Here is a 20,030-nt window from a genome sequence, read left to right as displayed (position 1 = left end):
AATCTGGTTCGGGCTCCCCCATATCATGTTGCACGGGGGTCTTGTTTCTCCGAAGGTCAGTTCTAATGGACTCTGGACCAATTTATCTTCATCTTCGTCAACTCTGACATAAAACCATTTAGATTTCCACCCTGCTGGCCATTTGCTTCGGTAGCTAATCATTGGGAACTTTGTAGTTTTGCGGTAAGCAAAGTTGTACCAGCCAAAATTTTCATGCAAACCATCCGCCCTAGCCTTGGTTTGGTAGTGCAGTGTTGGGGACTTGTTCTCAAATGCTAAGAGTTAAGAACAAGGCAACATAAAAAATGTTAAGTGTTAAAGTCCTTCGTCCTTCGAAGCATTATGTCCCCTTCGGGAAATAATGAGTCTGGGACGAAGGTCATAAGAGAAATACCTTCGTAAACATAACAAATAATGACGAGGGACTTATATAAAGCATGAAATATAACATAAGCATCATCGTAGAATCATTTCTATTTTATTAACATGGAAAAATAGAAATGATTTCAAATTACAAATGTACCTTCGGTCCTGAGAGAGGGTAGAAAGTACAAGCGTGACGCAAAAGCAAATGCCAAGTCAGCGTGAACAGTACGGGGGTACTGTTCATCTATTTATAGACACAGGACGCAGCCTGTGACGAATTACAATTATGCCCTTTACAAAAGTTTACAACATTATGTTAGACCTCTATGGATAAAAAGGTCATTCTATCTTTATGTCGGTTTGCAACGCCGAAGCTCTATAAAAAGGAACCTTCGGCCATTTCCTGGGGACGATTTCAGCCGAAGCTGCTTCTTCACGCAAGACCTTCGGCGCAACGAAGCATGGGCCCAACAGTAGCCCCTTTCGCGGCGCTAGATCGTTTTTCGTAACGAGCTTGAACCGTGAAAAAATCCTCTCAAGCTTCGGGAAGCCGAAGGTCCAAAAAACACCTTCCCTGAGCTCGTTGCCGAGAAACGATTCATTTCCCGAGATCGTGTCGGTCCCACCTTGCAGAGTCACTGTTTGGTCCTTGCGGTCCACTGCGCAGCGAGTACAAGTTGCTGCCCGCCTGGTGTAAAAACCCTGCCGCTTTGCCTTCTTACCTGCAGCACTATATAAACAGACGAGTAGGTGTGAAGTTACCACAGCATTTACTGCTATTTGCACTGTTTTGCTGCCAAAATTTTTAACCACCACCGAAGCTAGTTTGTCAGATTTGAACGAAGCTCCATCTTGAAGCCTGCTTCGGAGAAAAAAGTACCCAAGTTTCACAAGTTCATAATTAAATGGCCAGAGTTCGCTCTACAGCTAGGGTTGAGCGTGAGGGGGACGAGACTGAAGCTTCGGAGACTGTGCCCATCTCCGAAGCGATGCAGCGCTCCGGACTGGTGACTGCGGAAGAAATGCCTGCTGCCGAAGCAAACCCGACAGCTGCCGAAGGAGAAGGGAACATTGAAGAAACCGACTCCGAAGATGACTACCGTATTGCCATGCCCAGCAAACCCAGCCACCTAGACTTCGGAAAATCGACTGTTTCAAAGGTTGATCTCGCCAAGATGGTGAAAGCAGGTTTTTTCAGTGAAGATCAGAAGAAGCTACTTCGCTTCGGGGGAGAAGAGACCACCCCGAAGCCAGAGAAGGACGAGGTTGTCATCTTCAAAAGCTTTTTAAAGGCTGGGCTAAGATTCCCTGTTCACGAGATTGTTGCAGAGATACTGAAGAGGTTTGGCATCTACCTTCATCAGTTAACTCCTAACGCCATCGTTAGGCTTAGCGTTTATATTTGGGCCCTCCGAAGCCAAGCAGTGGAGCCTTTTGCTGACAGTTTCTGTCGAGTTCATGAATTGCATTATCAAACAAAGGCCAGAAAAGATGGGCTTCATGAAAACTTCGGTTGCTACAATTTTGCCTACCGGAAAACCGCAAAGTTTCCTGTAATCAGCTACCGAAGCAAATGGCCGGCAGGCTGGAAATCAGAATGGTTCTATGTCAAGGTTGATGAGGACAAGGAGAAGCTTGTGCAAAGTCCACTCGAGCTAACTTTCGGAGAAACCCGACCCCACTGCAACATGACACCAGAGGGTCAAACTCAACGGGCAATGGATGAATTCAGAATCATTGCAGAGCATATTGGTACCAGGGATCTGGTTCAAGAATTCTTAGCATTCAGAGTCTTCCCTACTCTGAAAAAATGGGAAATGCCGAAGTTAAAGGGGGAGAAGAAGGAAGGGGATCTTGTCCGGCTTCCTTACCACTTCAAATTCAAGAAATATTTTAAGAAGCCCTGCCAAGAGTGGCTGGATACAGTTGAGGTGATGTGTAATGAAATTCTTGGGAATTACTCGAAAAAGGAAGATCAACTGATGACAGCAGCCTTCGGCACCCGTCCGAAGCGAAGGCTGAACCGAGTGCTTGATGCTCTGGGTTTCGAATATCCTGATTATGCGCAGCTGAACAAGGGTGCTGAGGGCGAGAGAAGAAAAAGAGCGACCGAAGCTTTAAACAAGGATGAAGAACAACCACCAAAAAAGAAGAAAATTGTCAAGAGAAAAATATCAACTCCAAAGCGAAAACTATCCGAAGAAGAGGGGACCCCCACACCACCTTCTACTAGCGACGTGGAGGAAATTCTAAAGGTAATGACTGAACCCATGCCCACGAAGCTAAGTCCATTAGGGCCTCGACTGACGAAGCTTTTTCAAAAGGTGGCGGAGCCGGAAAAAACGAAGATAGCCAAAGCGAAAAGGCAAAGAATTATTGCCGTAACAGAAGTTATTGACAAGACGCCACCGAGGGCGTCAATCCAGAAAACACCAGCTGTTGTGGGCACAGAAAATGTCGAAGTCGCACCTTCGGAGGTCGCGGCTACCGAAGCCGTTACAGCCGAAGATGTAAACTTGGAATCTACTAATGAAGACATCAACAAAATTTTAACAGACATGGCTGCAGAAGAAGCTGCCACCACTGCTGAAGAAACCATGGCCACAGTGCCTGGGAAAGGGAAAGAAATAGCCGAAGACACTTCGGACGACGAAGCCTATTCATTTCAAAATTTAGTCGGGCAAAAACTGTCGAAGGCCGAAAAAGAAGAGCTTAAGGAATACGCCAAATCTTGCGGATACAAGCCAGGAGCTCTTCTATTTGGAGGCATTGATGATGAAAAACTGGGCTGCATCCGGGACTCAGCTGGGGCTAAGGTCATCGGTACTCTATCAAAGAGTATCGGTTTCCCGAAACTAGAGACAGACATCAGCCGCTACCGACGACAACATATCGTCGGCAGCTTATTTTATTCAAATTTCAAGGTAAACATCCTCCTCTCTAACTTCTATTGTTTTTTTAATAATGGCAATATTCTTTAACGAAGGTTGTTTATTTGCAGAGCATGCTTCTAAGCAAAGCTTTGAGGATGCAGCAAGATCTAGAAGATAAGAAGCACGAAGCTATAATTGAAAATTTAGAGAGCAAGATAAAAGAACAATCAGCTATTATTGAAAAGAAAGACTTCGAACTTCAATCAACCGAAGGCTTGCTGGCAGAGACTGAAGCCAAAGTAGCAGAATTGAATTCGAAGCTTCTCTGCCAATCAAAACAATTTGAACAAGAGAAGCTAGAACTTGATTCGAAACTTGAAGCCGAAGTCCAAGCCAACTCAAATTTGAAGAAGTCATTAACAAGCCTTCAAGACAAATGTTTGAATTTTAGCAACAATTGTATCCAACAACTAAAGAAGATCTTTTACTCAGTTGGGGCCAGCAGCGGGAAATTTACCCCTTCGGATGAAGATTTACCAAAAGCCTTCGATCATATCGAAGCTGAAATTGAAGAACTTGACGAAGTTATAGCTGGGCACGGTGACTTCTGTGCCTGGGTAGCTTCTCGGGGTACTGCTGCAGCATTCCTGAAGGCTGGCTGCGAGCATGGAAAGATTGTCAACAGGCCCAACTTCGCCCTGTCTCCATCAATTCTCGACGACATTCCTGACCTCGCCCGGAGCATCTCAAATAGATTCATAAAAATGATATGGACAAAAGGCGGGCGAGAGAAGGCTGGGGACGAAGCTCGAAGTCATCTTGAACCAGTAAGAAATCATACTTTGTACTTACCTCCTCCTTCACACTTGATTTTTACTCGGGATACCTTGATTCATGTAGGATGACGAAGCTGAAGGTGATGCTTAAAGGAAATGCCGCCGAAGCAGAAACCTGACGAAGGTTATTAGGAGTAAACTAGAAAAAACTCAGAAGAATTTGTAACAACTTTTTGTAAATATAATTAATCTATTCTCAAGGAACTTTGTTCATACCTTGTAATATATTCTTACCCTTTTATTGAGACGCTTTGATGTGGACGAAATCAGTATTTTGAGCCGAAGGCGAAAAAACACCTTCCCTTCTTTTCGGACACAACGAAGCATAAAAGACCATTTCTTCTTTTTGCCAAAGCTTTTCTTTTTTGTACATGACGAAACATAAAAGGCCGCTTCTTCTTCTTGCCGAAGCTTTTTCTTTTTTGTACATGACGAAACATAAAAGGCCGCTTCTTCTTCTTGCCGAAGCTTTTTTTCTTTTTTGTACATGACGAAACATAAAAGGCCACTTCTTCCTTTTGCCGAAGCAACCACTTAGAAGCACAAATGCTATGAATGAATGCTTATGAATGCAAATGCTATGATGTAATGTGCGAATGAATGTCCAAAGCGTATAACCAAAGCCACACTCAACCATTATTTCCTTGTAATTAACCACACATCAGCTCTGCATTCCCTTAGGAACGACTTTGGAGCTTCCTCGTCTTTTACTTAGACGGTATAAACTCTGCATTCCCTTAGGAACGTCTTTGGAGTTTCTTCGCCTTTTACTTAGGCGGTATAAGCTCTGCATTCCCTTAGGAACGTCTTTGGAGCTTCTTCGTCTTTTACTTAGACGGTATAAACTCTGCATTCCCTTGGGAACGTCTTTGGAGTTTCTTCGCCTTTTACTTAGGCGGTATAAGCTCTGCATTCCCTTAGGAACGTCTTTGGAGCTTCTTCTCTTTTTTCTTTTTCAGTTTCTGCACTCGATGGTGCGTTCTCAGCTGTTACATTTACATTTTTTGGGGGATTTTGCTCTTATAAGACTAAAAAAAGGAAATTACACATGATGGCCCCATTAAAAACCTTTCTCCCCTTCGGAAAGGAAAAGGGTGCCATGAAAAAGAAAAGAAAAAACATTAAAAATTACATCATGTTATACATAGTATCGCCGAAGCTCATCCGCATTCCAAGACCTTGGAATTTCGTTGCCATCCATGTCCTTCAATCTGTATGATCCAGGCCTTGACGAAGATACTACTAAGAATGGTCCTTCCCATTTCAACTGTAGCTTACCCACTGTATCTGGGTTAGCCACTCTCCGAAGCACCAAGTGTCCCGGCTCAATATTTTTTAGCCGGACTTTTCTATCTCGCCATTTAACTGTTTCAGCCTGATATTTATTGATATTCTCCACGGCCTGAAGCCTGATCCCTTCTAAAGCATCCTTTTCCACAAGGCAAGCATCTTCGGGACCTGATTCTGCCGAAGCTACTACTCTTACTGATCCAGCTTTTGCTTCCTCCGGAGTTATTGCTTCGTCACCGAATAATAATTTGAATGGGGTAAAGCCTGTAGACCTTGATGTTGTTGTATTGTGGCTCCACACCACTTTGATTAACTGATCTGGCCACTTTCCCCTGGGTTGATTGAAGATTAACTTCATTATTCCTGTCATTATAATGCCGTTGGCCCTTTCAACGAGCCCATTTGACTCCGGATGCCTGACTGACGCAAAATGGATCTTCGTTCCAATTTGATCACAGAAATTTCTGAAAGCTTCGGAGTCAAACTGCGTTCCATTATCTACAGTAATTGCCTTCGGTACCCCGAAGCGACAGACAATATTCTGCCAGAAAAACTTTTGGACAGTGGCCGAAGTTATTGTGGCCAATGGCTTCGCCTCAATCCACTTGGAAAAATACTCCACAGCCACTATAACATATTTTAGATTCCCTTGAGCCGGTGGTAATGGGCCCAACAAGTCAAGGCCCCACCTTTGCAATGGCCAGATGGGTTGTATCAGCTGTGTCAAAGACGAAGGTTGTTTTTGATCTCTTGCACATTTCTGACAACCTTCGCACTTTTGCACTAACTCCGCCGCATCCGAAGCTGCCTTCGGCCAATAAAACCCTTGGCGGAAGACTTTCCCAAGTAATGGCCTGGATCCAATGTGGGATCCACACAGGCCTGCATGTATCTCTTTCATCAACTCTATACCTTCGGCTCTAGATAAGCACTTGAGCAGCGGAGCACAAACTCCATGTTTGTATAATTCCCCTTCTATCATGACATACGGACGAGCTCTTGCCTCTATTCTTTTATTGTAAGCTTCGTCATCTGAAAGGGACTTACCCTGAAGGTAAGAGATTATTTCAGTTCTCCAATCTTCGCTGTAAACAGGAGATATGTTGAGGAGTGCTCTTTCAAGGAGCTCCACTGAAGGTGCCTTTATTGTTTCGAAGAACACATCCGAAGGTAACGGCAGCCCCTGTGCCGCAGACTTAGCTAGCAAATCAGCATGCTCATTTTGTCCTCGAGGAATATTCTTGACAGAGAATCCTTCGAAGGATGCCTCGATCCTTCGGACCGTATCTAGATATTTTTCAAGCTTCGGATCTTTAGCCTTGCAACTTTTGTCAACATGACCCGAAACCACCTGGGAATCAGTTTTAAGAATTGCCCTTCTGATTCCCATTGCCTTTAATTTCCGAAGGCCCAAAAGCAGGGCTTCGTACTCAGCAATATTGTTCGTGCAGCTGAAATCAAGTCTTGCTGCATAACAAGTTTTGACATTGGATGGTGAAACCAACACAGCAGCTGCACCTGCTCCGAAGATTCCCCAAGAGCCATCACAAAACACTGTCCACACTTCGGCATCTTTATTTGCTTCTTCATCCTGAGCCCCTGGCGTCCAGTCGGCAATGAAATCTGCCAATGCTTGAGACTGGATCGAAGATCTATGCACATAATCAATGTAAAATTTGTTGAGCTCTGCAGCCCATCTCCCAATCCGTCCAGTAGCTTCTCTATTTCTCATTATATCCTTCAACGGCTGCGAAGAAGGAACAATGATATTGTATGCCTGAAAATAATGCCGAAGTTTCCTGGATGCCATTAAAACGGCATATAATACCTTCTCCAGCTCTGTATAATTTTTCTTTGAGACACTAAGGACCTCAGATACAAAATACACTGGAACTTGCTTCTTAAGCTGGCCATAAAGCTTCTCCTGGACAAGCGCCGCACTTACTGCTGAGTGCGAAGCTGCCACATATAACAACAGAGGAGCCCCTGGCGTTGGCGGAGTTAATGTTGTGAGATCTATCAAGTATTGCTTCAACTCTTCGAAGGCTTTTTGTTGACTTGGGCCCCATTGAAAGACTTCGGCTGACTTCAGCACCTCGAAAAATGGTAAGTTTCTTTCTGCTGATCTGGATATAAATCTGTTGAGAGATGCCAGCCTTCCTGTCAATCTTTGGGCCCCTTTTCTTGTAGTTGGTGGCTCCATTCGAAGTATAGCTTCGATTTTATTTGGATTAGCTTCGATTCCCTTTGTTGAAACCAAGCATCCAAGAAATTTACCCTTCTTTACCCCGAAGACACATTTCTCTGGATTCAGCTTCAAACCAGCTTGTCTGAAGCTGGCGAAGGTCTCCTGCAGATCAACAATATGATTTTCCTGCTTCGTGCTTTTGACGATAATGTCATCAACATAGGTCAACACATTTCTGCCTATTTGAGACTGAAGAACCTTCGCAGTCATTCTGCTGAAACTTCCTCCAGCGTTTTTGAGCCCCTCAGGCATCCGAAGATAGCAATACGTGCCACTTGGAGTTATGAAGCTAGTTTTCGGCTCATCTTCCTTTTTCATCCAGATTTGATGATATCCTGAGTAACAGTCCAAGAGACTCATGAGCTCTGAAGAAGCTGCTGCATCGACTAGAGAGTCTATCCTTGGCAACGGGAATTCGTCCTTCGGACAAGCCTTGTTGAGATCTGTGAAATCGATACACATTCTCCACTTGCCATTGGCCTTCTTCACCATAACAGTGTTAGCTAGCCACTCTGGATACTTCACTTCTCTGATAACTCCTGCACTGAGGAGTCTTTTTACTTCGTTGCGAGCCCCTTCGGCCTTGTCATCAGACATTTTCCGAAGCCTCTGCTTTCGGGGTCTAAAGGATGGGTCAACATTGAGCGAATGTTCAATAACATCCCGGTTTACTCCACAGAGATCATTAGCCGACCATGCAAAAACATCTTTGTTGTTGAATAAAAACCTTATCAAGGTTTTCTCCTGGTCTTCAGATAATTGCGAGCCCAACAGCACCTTCTGCTCTGCTATGTCTTCACACAATAGCATGGGCTTCGGCTGATCTGCTGAAGCTGCCTTCTCCCTTCTGAATTTGTACTGTTCACAAGCTTCAGTTCCATCTATGTTATGGATTGCCTTGGAGTCGGTCCAGCTTCCTTCGGCCCTTCTAGCAGCTTCCTGGCTTCCATGGATAGCAATAGGCCCTTGGTCCGAAGGTATCTTCATGCAAAGATAGGCAGGATGAAGGATTGCTTCGAAGGCATTAAGAGTACCACGACCAATAATTGCATTGTAAGGATATTCCATGTCAACAATGTCAAACACAACTTGCTCAGTTCTAGTGTTGTTGATGAATCCGAAGGTTACTGACATGGTGATCTTGCCCAGTGCTACAATCTGTCTTCCTCCGAAGCCACAAAGAGGATGTGTAGCATCATGAATCTTATCTTCTGGCTCTTGCATCTGTCTGAAGGCTTTAGCAAATATGATGTCAGCTGCACTACCTGTATCGACCAAGACATTGTGAACCAGAAATCCTTTGATAACACAAGAGATAACCATGGCATCGTTGTGTGGGTAATCTTTGAGCTGAAGGTCCTCTTGAGAGAAGGTAATAGGAATGTGAGACCATCTTGATTTGATGAAGGGTCCTTGCACCCCAACATGCTGTACTCTTCTCTGCGCTTCCTTCTTCTGCTTCTTGTTAGCTGGCTCTGAGGACGAGCCACCTGTGATCGGGAGCACCAGCTTCGGGTCCGAAGCAACTCCAGCTTGATTGTTGAACGAAGCCATCAGCTCAGAAAAGTGGAAGTGAGTTCACCGGAGGTGGGCGCCAATGTTGGGGACTTGTTCTCAAATGCTAAGAGTTAAGAACAAGGCAACATAAAAAATGTTAAGTGTTAAAGTCCTTCGTCCTTCGAAGCATTATGTCCCCTTCGGGAAATAATGAGTCTGGGACGAAGGTCATAAGAGAAATACCTTCGTAAACATAACAAATAATGACGAGGGACTTATATAAAGCATGAAATATAACATAAGCATCATCGTAGAATCATTTCTATTTTATTAACATGGAAAAATAGAAATGATTTCAAATTACAAATGTACCTTCGGTCCTGAGAGAGGGTAGAAAGTACAAGCGTGACGCAAAAGCAAATGCCAAGTCAGCGTGAACAGTACGGGGGTACTGTTCATCTATTTATAGACACAGGACGCAGCCTGTGACGAATTACAATTATGCCCTTTACAAAAGTTTACAACATTATGTTAGACCTCTATGGATAAAAAGGTCATTCTATCTTTATGTCGGTTTGCAACGCCGAAGCTCTATAAAAAGGAACCTTCGGCCATTTCCTGGGGACGATTTCAGCCGAAGCTGCTTCTTCACGCAAGACCTTCGGCGCAACGAAGCATGGGCCCAACATGCAGTTCGTGTACTCGGCAGAAACCTTCGGAGAATGGTTCCACCCCCTGGCTTCGGAGGGCCCATATATAAACACTCAGCCTAACGATAGCGTTAGGCGTCAGCTGATGAAGGTAGATCCCATGTTTCTTCAATACACCAGCAATCATCTTGTTCAGAGGAAATCTTAAACCAGCTTTAAAAAGACTTTTGAAAACCACCACTTCATTTTTTCCCAGTTTCGGGATAGTTTCCTCTCCACTGAAACGAATCAATTCCTTCTTTTCTTCACTAAGATAGTCTAACTTCACCATCTTAGGAAAATCAGCTTCGGAGATGGTGGACTTTCCGAAGTCCATGTGGCTAGGCTTGCTCGGCACTGCGCTACTGTAATCATCTTCGGAATCAGTTTCTTCAACAGCAGTCCGTTCTGCTTCGGCAGCAGGAATGTTTTCGGCAGCAGGGATGTCTTCGGCAGCAGGCATGTCCTCCGGTGTTACCAACCCAGAACGCTTCATTGCTTCCGAAATAGGAACAATGTCAGTAGCTTCGATCTCGTCTCCCTCACGATCGACCCTAGCAGTAGAGCGAACTCTGGCCATTTGATTATGACTTACTTGAAGTTTTTGGTGTTGACTTTTTTGTTTTCTCCGAAGCTCTTACTCTTGTTCCGAAGAGGAAACACAAGCGAAGTTTCGTCTGAGCACGATGATTAAGCTTCGGCTATGACTAAAAATTTGGTAGCAAAACAGTGCGCTAGCAATGAATGTCGTGGTAACTTCACACCTACCCGTCTGTTTATATAGTGCTGCAGGTGGGAAGGTGAATCGGCAAGGTCCCCAGCACCGAACAAGCAGTCACCCGCACTCACTGAACGGTGGGCCACAGAGTCCGAGAAGGTGAATCGCTAGCGCGCGCGTAATTGGTACAGGATGGGGCGCGCGCGCGACGATTATTTTAATCGTTTCTCGCCAACGAGCTCAGGGAAGGTGTTTTTTGGATCTTCGGCGTCCCGAAGCTTAAAAGACTTTTTCACGGATCAAGCTCGTTACGAAAAACGATCTAGCACCGCGAAGGGGCTACTGTTGGGGGTATGCTTCGTAGCCGAAGATCCTAAAAAGAACACCTTCGAAAGGTCTTCTCAGAAGCAAGCGCCGAAGCTATCATCTCTAAAGCTTCGGTACAGAGACAAATCTCAAGATGAAGGGTCGAACCGACTTAAAGATGAATTGACTTAAAGACCCATGATGTTTTGTGTCATAAATTATAGTTGATTGTAAAGGACATAAATGTAATTTTGCGCAGGTTGCATCCTGTGCCTATAAATAGGTGAACAGTATCCCGGCACTGTTCACGCGATCCTGTAATCACGGATACGTCACACTTGTACTTTTGCTTTCATTCAAGCCGAAGGTACACTTGTAGTTTAATGTCATTTCTATTTTTCCGTGTTAATAAAATAGAAATGATTTAATAATGATATATAAATGTCTATGCTATCTTTTGTATTTTATATGTTTTTTATTATCACTATCATATATCATAATGATGAAGGTGTATCCTTCATGGCCTTCGTCCGAAGATCGTTATATCCCAAGGGAAATAATGTTTCGAAGGACGAAGGGCATTAACCATTTAACCTTCTTTTGTGTTGCCTTGTTCTTAATTCATAGTATTTGAGAACAAGTCCCCAACACATCCATTTCCATGAGTTTAGTCATGGAGGGATAACGGAAAATTCAAATTTGGGTCTTGGTTCACTAAATAAGAACATGGCCTAGTTTATGGTTTAGGCAAATAAATCACCAACCTTCTATCGGCACTTCAAGTACAAGAGCAAACACATATAACACCTATATAGATTACCTAAAGAATGGAGGACAACTATTTCATCGAAGTTCATTACACCACATTATCTACAATCACTGGTTATTGGAATCAGGATGAGAGAAGCATTTTGGGTGTATAGGTGACAAACATGATGCAACAATCAGGATGCATGCTCGTCTTATTCGTCCTCACTGATTTTTGCCAATCTAACGTGGCAATAACGTTCTTTATCGGTGGCATACGTTCTCTCTTGGTATTTTGCTACACATACGTTTTTGAGGTTAGTGTACCTGCAGAAAAATCCATCACAGCCCAATTTGCCCATGATGCAAGATCCACACATGACAGTTATCACATTTTATACTCCATATATCTCTATATGGAGGCCAGCTCATCATTAAGCGCCGAGCCACGCATAGGCGCCGTTGCCACACTTTAACCATAGGGCAACTTATTATGGTAACTCGCCTTCTTACCCGAGCGTAGGTGCATCGTTACAAGTACATTACACTTCTCAGTATTCCCATGTCTGTATACCCATACACATCCATGGGGTACTGAATTCCTAGAAAAGTAATTACTCCACATCGCAGCCTTCATATATACATATGTGGAAGAAGTATATAATCAAGCGCTTTTTACACTCTTCCCTAGACCGACGGTTGTTCGGTCATGCTCTCACATCTCACCTTACCTGAGCGTCGATCCATTCAAAACTGAATGGCCTCAAAAATAACATTACACATGTATGCAATATCCACCCGGTTGTGGGTTGCTGTTTTGAACTAAGCCACCTGATAATCCTTAATTTAGGGCTTAACAGAGGATGTCACTAGCATTATAGATTTTCAAAGCTATTTTTCAAAACCAAACAATATGTTTAGTTGAAAATAGGTTTTCTAAAACCAAAACTTTTGTTTTGAAAATACGTATGTGACCGTATATACTTAATCTTGCTCCGATACCAGCTGTGGCAGAACCTCCCAAGTTATTGGGCCCACATGCACCTGCCCTTGTCTCAAATACATCAGACGGCTATGCATGTGCACCAGATAACTTAACAGGATCTGTCCGAGTGCCCCAAGGACCTCGGATAAACCACTTACAACAAGAACTGCGGGATTAAGTAAACACAAATCACACACCAACAATTTTGCAAAGGAAATCTTATTACCAAATTTTACAAGTTACAGCAAATTTACATTATATTTATCGAAGTGGTTACAAAAGTGGTTCAAAGAATAAACTTTGAAATGTTATAAATTGTTTATAAGTTTGAAATATATACTTAGACCATCCTCAATAAGAAGTATAGAAGAAGTACTTAGACTTATAGAAGGCCGTGCCCACCGGCGCTTAACACCAATCACAATCAATTGACTCGTAACCTGCAGCAACAATGGGTAAAACCCTAAGTACGCAAGTACTTAGCAAGACTTACCCGACTAAAGAAAAGACTCTCAAGGATATGCTGGATTTGGGAGTCAAGGAAAGGCTTTTAGCAAGAATCAACTTTAATAGTTTGCAGAAAAGCTTACTAAAATGAGTCCTTACTTTCAACATTTGAATGCTAGATTAAGTATTAATAGACCTTGTTTGCATCTAGTCTAATTTCATCATCACAGAATCAATACATCATGGTTTTTGCTCATTATGATTCCATCCATGACTTAGATTGCAGGGCAGTGACCAAGTCTTCATGTCCGAGAAGTAACGGCGATCCAAATCGATTAATACCCAGCTGGGGATCTCCAATCACACGACATATGTAGCACTTAACCCTTGCATATGTCAACTCGCCACCGGGGTTCTTAAGACCAGATCAGGTTCACGCCAACTGAGAGCACAGATACACCACCGTCCAGCCTTTTGCCACGAAGGGTACACGCTACTCTCGCCATCTCTCCACTCCCATTGCGTGTTATCTTATTTTGGTATTAATCTGCCCGAGGCAAAGCTTACCCATGACGAGGCATATGACCGGTTAAAAGGTCCTCGATCATCAAGCCTACATTCAGTATAATCCTTAATCAACCTGGTAGAACATCACCTGTTCCTAGCCCAAGTCCCGATTTAAGTACTTTCATCCTTAGGATTATTTGTATTCCTTATGATGAAAACAACATTATAGGGAACTCTGCAGTAGGATGCCACCACACTCCCAATGAAAATATTCTTGCAGGTAGAAGTCATCCTTCCTCAGGAGAACCCCTGAGCTAGGCCTTAATGCAAAAGACAACCTCTATCCACAATGTCTAAGCAGGGATAAGCATTTTTGTAAATCATATTTTCATACTTCATCAGAAGTATCTATAAAGGTATGGATATCAAGGTAGACAATGCATTAAAGGGTTTCCATGCAACTCCTATAAACCTAATGCACATTTCGCTAGACTTAAAGTGTGCAAAAATTATTTAAAAACACAAGGAAGGGGTTGCATGCACCGGGGCTTGCATGGAATAAACACTACGTTAGTGTTTGTTATACGACGTCCACTTGGCGATCAACTTTAGTTCTGATACTTGTTTCGTCTGTCCACCTTCACTTCCGTTCATCAGCACCATCTTGTGGAGAAGCTCACACGTAGCGATATCTTGTGGTCGACTCAGTTCTGGTTCTCCGCATCACGTGGTTAATTCACGTATCTGAATGAAATGCATTATGCACATGAATGCATATAGACAGCAATATTACAAACCTAAATAGTGCTACGCGATAGCAAATTAAACACCTAGCGGTGAGGCATTGTACAACTTCATACGATATATGACTAAGTGCAATAGTTACGCTTCACTAGATTAACCGAATCTAACGCAAACATCACGAACAACAAACTATACACATTAACCACAATTAGCCTACACAACTCATGAGCTAATTAATTAAATGCTAACCTTATCCCTCGCTTTATAAATTATACCACTTTGCTTACCAAGAACTAATTTAATTTTATTTCGCACCACACATATTTATTTAATCTATCTAACAATTCGGCTAACAAACTTGCGTGCCAATAATAAATTTAGCTCAGATTCACTACATTGATTAACGAATACGAATCCAGGTTTTTCGTCGATTACACGTCAAATACCGTACTAATATTAAATTACTCGAAACTAATAACCCAAGCAAACCACATAGAACGTAATAACTACTATAAAGCAATGGATCAGCAACATGTACGACTACCGATCAAATCACCGTAAACGACTCAGTCAGTCTAACAAATATTATATCTAGTCAACTGGAATAACTAATCCACTTACCATCCATTAAATCCGACTTAAACCCACAAAATCGGCGACTTGTTTGAGCTTTTTGTCGAGCACTTGTCGAATATCACGCTGCTAGCTTTGTCTTCGCCCAACTCTTGGGATTTTTTGATGACGCACGGAATTACGACGACCCTCGATTGAAGTCTTTGACCGAGCACTTGATAAGCGATGCACACGGACTTCGCTTATTTTTGCTTAACGTCCGGGATTCGGGGTTCGACGAGGTCGAGCAGGGAAGAACGGGGTTCGACGGGCTCAATGATGATACGAGAGGGTGACATATATAGAGCTGTAGGTCTGGAGAGCTGACGCAATTGACGGAGACAGTCGTGTATGGCAGCAGTGCGTCGATAGTTTATGGGTTTAGGTGTTTTATCGAATAGACGGGATGCGAGGCATGACGTCAACGACCGAAGGGGTGGATGGCGTCGTAACTAGGGTTATACAGGCACGACGAGGCTACACAGATCCGGGGCGGCTGCACACACGACACGATGATTAACGACTCCAACCGGTGAGGTCGACGACGTGATGAGGATTAAAGCCGAGCGAGCCAAAAGGGCGTGCTGGCAAGCAGGAAGTCGCAACGAGGGAGCTCGGCACGCAAACTGGGCGAGCTGGGCACTCGGCGACTTGAGGAAGCTGCGCGCAGGGAACGAGCAGGGAGCTGCTGAGCGTTCGGCCGAAGGGGCGACCAGGGAGAAGCTCGGACGGCGGGACCTCGACTAGGAGATAGGACAGGACGCACAACAGTTTGGGGTTGAGCTCGGAGACGACGACCCGAGGTGGAGCTCGAGACGCGCCATGGGAGAGGGAAGAGAGAGCTTTGGCCAGGGAGATGCGCGCCATGGGGAGCTCGGCCGGCAGGGAGAGCAGAGGAGCACGGCGCGCCATGGGCGAGCTGGCCGAGCACCAGGGAGATGGGGCGCACGTACTAGAGGAAGAGTTGCGGCCGCCGCGGAAGCAGCAACAGAGCGACCGAGCTGGTGCCTGGGCAAGCAGAGAGATGCGCGCTGCAAGGGAGAGAGGAGTGGCTGGGCGTGCGCAGGGAAGCTTGGCCGGGCGCGGTGAGCTCCAGGACGCGCGGCACGGCCATAGAACTGGAGGGCGCGCGGCCATGGAGATGGGCGATCGACGCTGGGGCAGAGCCGGGCTGTGGAAGAGCCGCGGCAAGGAAGCTCGGCAAGGTTGAGCGCCACGAGGGAGAAGCAGAGGGAGTAGGCGCGGCCACAGGGAAGCTTCACGGTGGGGGTCTCGGCTTGGAGATGAGAGAGAGGGCGACGCGGCAGGGATGGGCGCCGAGCTGGAGGGAGAGGATCCGGACGCAAGGACGCGCAGACCGAGCGGCGTGAGAGCGATGGAGCGCGCACACACGGAGGAGCACCGGCAGAGGAGAAGCTTTGCGTGCAGGGGATTGGAGCGCGCCGGCGAGGGAAGCAGGAGCCAGAGCACTGAGGGAGAGCGAGTACCAGGGAGGCCAAGCGGCTGGGCGCCATGGGCAATTGGCAGAGAGAGACTTGGCACCAGGGAGGACGCGCGTGGGGAAGAAGATGAAATAGGAAATCTAATCTGAGTTCTAGATTTATGATTTGGGCAACATGAGCCACGAAAATCTAATCTGAGTTCTAGATTTATGATTTGGGCAAGAGACAATCAGAACAGATCACAACAACATTTGAGGCTACACATATTATTTTCTTGGACTTTGAAATAGGAAATCGAATCGGCTGACAATAGTTCTGGTTTCGTTTAGTTTGGGTTCAGTTCATTTTAACAGCCTACCCTTAATATTGTCGCTACCGAATTCGTAGATATTGCTTGAACAAGAGCGAATTAGATCAGTGATGTTTCCAAGCCGCATTATTCGATTAATTTTAAACTGGCACTAGACTACGTCATTATCTTCGCGATTTTAGACTATGCTAGATTTGATTTGGAACCGGAAAATTATATCCACAGTTAGAACAGGGAAATAGATGAATTATGAATACCCAATATCAGCTCTAATTATCTTGATCCAATTTAATTTTGTGTTAATGCTTTTGTCGTTGAGTTCTACTTAATTTGTTTGGGATGCAATCGGAGGACTGGACTAAATTTCCAAAATCGTATTTGCGCGAGCGATGAATATTAAATAATCACCAGACTCGCCGATCTCCGGAACAACTATGTTCCTAACATCACGAAAATTTAGGAAGAGCCCGGATAGATAAAAAATAAAAACAATGTCGAACTCGCGACAGACAAAACAGATGCGATATTAAAATCGCAATAGGCGAAGATGATTAAAATTTAGCATCCGTTTTATCCACTGATATTACGTGCTTAAATCCATATTCATTGTCGAGCGGAATATAAACAACAGGGGTGTTACACTTTGTGTCCTCGCCTGTTGTTCCTCAGCTTCTTCACATTTTTTCCTGAGTTGGTCGAGTTCACCTTGAACAATAGCCGTCGCTTTAGCTGCAAGTTGTTTCTGAAGCTCACTTTGATTTGATGTTGATGACTTGGAGGATGCCGGTGTTTTGATGATAACGCTCTTCAGGAATTGGTGTGACCTATTCTGGGACAGCACCTTGGACACAAGCTGCACACTGGATGCTGGCATCTCACCTCCAGCAACAGGTTAAACCCTCAAAGCCTCCATATTAGACTGAAATATCATGGATAGAAAACAGTTACATGTTAATGCTAATGAGCAATAGCAAGATGCCAATTGTTAGTTATTGCAAAAATGTGAGGAAGACATATGACACAAGGTGTTTATAATGAAATAATAACCAATGATACACTGACAGAAACTGATTGCAGATGGCATTTGCTTTTGAGAGGTAAAAATGCAGAGATTTAGGCACAAATGATCTCTGATATCATGTTCCTTTCCAGAAGACTGTCAGTTGGACAATCAGGCAATAAAATTTCAATTTTCTGAAAATAAAAAACTGATAAGATGTGACATCTAGTGATGACAAATTATAGCAGATTTGGAGCTGACAATTATGTGGAACTAATCAATGGTGGAAGGATACTAGAGAGTAGCAAAACTCTTCCTAAATCTTTCTTAGTTAGAGATATTGTCCTGCCTAATGTGTTTGATCTCTACCCAATATTTCAAGTGAATGATGAACTGTGTTGCCTCATATGATCTGATAAAAAATACACTAAATAAACCAAACAAATGAACTTACAAGTGCTTCTCTTGCGAATATCCTTTGGAAACTTATAGTGAAAGAAGAATATATGACAAGATACCCATACCATGTTCTTTGGATCAGACCACTTTGCAACTAGTGCCCTCCACTGTTCAACAATCATGTAAGATACAGGAGAAGTTGTCCTAATCTCATTTGCAGGTACACCATTGAAGTATTTCTGCTTGAGCCGATAACGCTGGTTTTTACTGCAAAGCATAGCATATCGGTGCAAGCTTCCTTTGTTGCCTTGTCCTCAGTGTTAACGGACAAGTGCCCCTATGCAATGACAATTCCATAGTTAGTCAATTTAGGTTAAGTAGTATACAAGTTAACCATAGAATCAGTAATGCACTTACATTTAGCTGTGACACAAAGCTGTTGTAGAATTTCTAGTCGTCCTTGTAATCTTTCCAACGAGTTAGGATAGCCATGTTTTCTCGAATAATGATGCCAGCCTCTGATGCAAACCTGGCAGCTTAAACAGGTTCATGTGGCCTTTTTTTGCTTTCCTCAACAGCTATGGGCAGTCTCCTTTGCATAACTTTAGTCATTCTGTCTAGTTGTTTTCCCTTAGTTGGTGCCCTGGGTCTCCTTGGTGCTCGTTGTGCAGGAGCTACAAAATAGAATTCACATTTATTGAATAATGAAATTGTTTAGTTTCATGCAAATCAGCAAAATAGATGCCATATTTGATTGAAAAAACTATAACTTGCCTTCAGTTTCTTCATCTCTCGCTACATTGCCTTCAGCATCACCTGTACTGTCATGAGCAGCAGATGCCATGTCTTCCTCTGCAGCTCTGCTGAAATGATCAGCAAGTCCAGGTGTAGTAGGGCTATTTGGTATGTCATCATTAGCATCTGTTGGTTCATGTACATTGTTGCCATCCACTACTTTGAAGATAGTAGGAGCACCTTAATTGCCAAGGGTTGTGGCTGCTCATCAGATTCAGTGTCATCATCATCAGTATCTCCTTGATCATCATCATCAAGGAGATAGTCAGATGAATCCGAATCTGTACTATTAGTTTTCTTGTTTGCTGAATTTTTCCCCTTTGTTGATGCAGATGGTGGCAAAGATTTATTTAGATCAGAAGCAAGTTTGTGCAGACCAAATCTTGCATCTTCTTTATATTCTCCTCCACTTGTTTATCTCGTCTTCTCTCATAATCAGTTATCTTAGGTGGAACTACTTGCAAGATAGATAAGAACAAGCACACTGTGCGTATTAGATAATATAAAGGATTTTACTAAAAGCTAAGAGGTACTACTATTTGCAGGGAAGATAAGAGGAAAGAGCTAGTAGTTGTCACACCCGGTTTTGGAAGGTAAACCAAATGCAAACCATGTACGTGCCAGGATCAGAACTCACGTGCACAACGATTACATAATTGGACATCATCACACAATGCTCGAAATAAATAGCAGAAAGGTACTTTAATTACATCAAGATGTCCGAGACATCCACAGAGTCTAATACATAACATAGGGTTCAACAATACTATCAAAGTGCGGAGAAACAAAAGTAGAAGATAAGCCTACACATGCAGCTGACTGGGGGTTTGCCACTAAAGTAAACTAGAACTCGTCGTAGTCCTGGAACTCCTCAAAGTCCTCCATGTTACCAACATCTCCTGAGCACTGAGTACAGTGGGGACAACCTGGGGTGGGGTGATTTGTAAAGCAAGGGTGAGTACACATCAACGTACTTAGCAAATGTCCCGTTTGGCTAAGTGGACTAGCTGTATGTGGAGTTAAGGTTAAGCAGTTGCTTTTAGTTGGTCAAGTTTTATTACTATAAGTAGAGCCAACTTTTAGTAAAACCCGAGTTATTACCCAGGAGTACTCCCTCCAAGAGGAAATACCAGAGATCAAAATTATAACCATCATTGCTAATCATCAACATAAAAGTAATCAAAGTTCTTCTAATCGAAGAGAATCCCAAGGCTGCTCA

General features: G+C 43.7%; 1 pseudogene; it reads right to left on the bottom strand.

The window, feature by feature from the left end:
- Positions 1-15,421: 15,421 nt before the first annotated feature.
- LOC109944239 (translation initiation factor IF-2-like) lies at positions 15,422-17,491 on the bottom strand (annotated as a pseudogene).
- Positions 17,492-20,030: the final 2,539 nt, after the last annotated feature.

Source organism: Zea mays, chromosome 2, assembly GCF_902167145.1.
Source record: "Zea mays cultivar B73 chromosome 2, Zm-B73-REFERENCE-NAM-5.0, whole genome shotgun sequence".
NCBI classification, from domain to species: domain Eukaryota; kingdom Viridiplantae; phylum Streptophyta; class Magnoliopsida; order Poales; family Poaceae; genus Zea; species Zea mays.
Note: the sequence above shows the minus strand (reverse complement) of the source record. Positions and strands in the feature narration are given on the sequence as shown.